The sequence below is a fragment of the Penaeus japonicus genome, unplaced genomic scaffold (genome assembly GCF_977035675.1).
Source record: "Penaeus japonicus unplaced genomic scaffold, GWHDUDI00000001_assembly GWHDUDI00000028, whole genome shotgun sequence".
Taxonomy (NCBI): Eukaryota; Metazoa; Arthropoda; class Malacostraca; order Decapoda; family Penaeidae; genus Penaeus; species Penaeus japonicus.
Window position 1 is genome coordinate 26910097 of NW_028234430.1, and position 2500 is coordinate 26912596.

The following is a 2500-nucleotide window of genomic DNA, read 5'->3' on the forward strand; positions in this document are numbered from 1 at the left end:
TGTGACAGAAGTATTGCTGTTTATGTAACTGTATTTTTTTCGCATTCATGTATTATCATGAATGAATACGCAAAACATAACCATCCACAATGAAGATAACATGAAGAGATAAGGAAGAGGAAGGAAATATGTGGTTCTGATTGTGAGTGCCACATTACAAGGCAGCCCTACTGGCACAAGGGCACATTACAGACACTGGGCTTGGTATGAGTCACCCTCTTCTCATTCAGCCTGCATATCCTTCATTGCCGGTACTTTTCAGCAACAGGTCGACAACTTGCTGTGTGACATCGCTCTCTAAGATCGTGCTCGCTAGAGACTGTGGAGGGGTGCCATTCTAAGCTCTCTCTCCTGCTGGTGCTTGGAGATAAGTGGTGCTATCTAAGTTTTGGATATTAGGTGAAACACATTTTGCTTAACATTACGGCAATTATGGTGATTATGATTGCAATTGCCATCATCACTCACTTCATACTCATAGATCAATAAAGAAACAAAGTGATCCAAAATCCCCCAAAGTCATGTGCGTCATGATACATGCTGTCAGGCCAAAAGCACTTGCGTCATGACACCCGTCCACAATGGGTCAAGTGCATTTCAATTCTTCTGAATCTACAGTACAAATCTACGCTCATCACCTTGGATAAATACTTCATCATTTACAAAACGCATCTTACGAAAAAAAAAGGAAAAAAAGAGAAAATGAAAAGAATAAATAGTTCAACAAACAAAGACACTAATCCAAAACCAAAATCAACCCTTTCACCTTCGGTAAATATTTCTCCTTCTGCTCCAAGGTGCCATTGCGGTTGATCTGGTTGACGCAAAGGTTTGAATCGGCACCGTAAGACAGTGCTATCCCACCAGCCGCCCTTGAGAGCTCCTCCATCACAATACAGTGGTCGAAATACCCCATGCCCGAGCCACCATACTCTGGATCTGCAGTGATGCCGAGTAACCCAAGATGGCCCATTTTTTTTCCAGAATTCCTGTCGAGAGGAGATGAATATGACCTAACAAGGAAGTTCATTAAAAAATATGTTCCTATATAGTATATTCATGAATACATATATTCATATATATAAATTTATACTGTATACAGGTATAGTCATAGACATTCATGTACAGTATATTAAAAAAAATGTGAATGTCTACCACAAAGTACCTTTTCAACTAGCTTTAAAAACAAGAAATTTAATGAAAACAGTTAAAAAGGGAGAGCCCATGATTGCAATAGTAATATCTAAAATCTGAATATGATTATTTCAGTATTCAAAGTCACATTTCTCAAGATATTAACTTTCACCTCAAGAAAAACTGGTACATCTCTGGACTATGTACAGTCTATTTGATATGCTATTATTAAAGAGATTCTACTCTGGGTTATGATACCATATGCCAGAAGTGAAAAAAATATAGGATCTTTACCAACCCTCATCTCTGTGAAGGTGTTTTCCATGTCAATTTCTGTTGCTTAGCCAGTTCCTTCTGGGCAAAGTCAAAGACCGTTTTGCGGAGCTGTACAGGGAGAAAGAAAAGAAAAAAATAATAACATTTCTAATGTGTATATATCTACCTATCTACCTAAGCATATATACATACATATATATATAATAATATATACATATATATGTATGTTATATATATAATATATATATATATATATATAGATTATATTTATATATATAGATATATTATATATATAATAGACAGGGTGTGTAATATACTGTACATATACATATGTATAATATACAATTCAATACATTATATATATAATATAGATAGTTATACATAAATATATTTCATATATATACAATAAATATATATATATATATAATATATATATAATTTAATAGATATAGTAGATAACAATTTCTATATGTGGTGTGTTGTGTGTTGGTGTGTGTTGGTTGGTGTTGTGGTTATGATATATATTGTTTTATATATAAATTATTGTGGAGGTTATATATATAAGATATTATATTATATAAGCGTTGTGTGTATATGAATATATATAAAATATATACCATACAAATATATATTATATAGTAACATATTATATACCTATTATATATAATTAATAATCTATATATACAGATATATATATAGATATATATATATAGTATATATATAACTATATACATATATTATATAAATATAGACATATATATATTTATTTATATATTATATAATTTAATATATGTGGATATACAGACATATACCTATATGTATATATATACAGTATAGACTATTTATATATATATATATATATACATAAAATATATTTATAAATATATATATATATATATACATATTATATATATATATATATATATATATATATGTATAAATATATATAATATATATCAAAAAATAACTTCAGAGTGTGTGAGAGTGTGGTGTGTGTGGTATAGAGTGTGATGATAGTGTATATTATGTTATTAATACACATACATGAATCTGCTTAGGTATGTAAATATATATATAGATAATTTATAAC

At 29.8% G+C, this 2500-nt stretch overlaps 1 pseudogene across 1 annotated transcript in view; it reads right to left on the reverse strand.

Moving 5' to 3' along the window:
- LOC122244674 (isovaleryl-CoA dehydrogenase, mitochondrial-like) overlaps positions 1 to 2500 on the reverse strand; it is a 17241-nt pseudogene that overhangs the window by 8036 nt on the left and 6705 nt on the right. The window contains exons 3-4 of the transcript XR_015192467.1: positions 1433 to 1518; positions 767 to 989 (exon numbers count right to left, since the gene is read on the reverse strand). The product of XR_015192467.1 is annotated as an isovaleryl-CoA dehydrogenase, mitochondrial-like (transcript). The remainder of the gene's footprint in view (positions 1 to 766; positions 990 to 1432; positions 1519 to 2500) is intronic.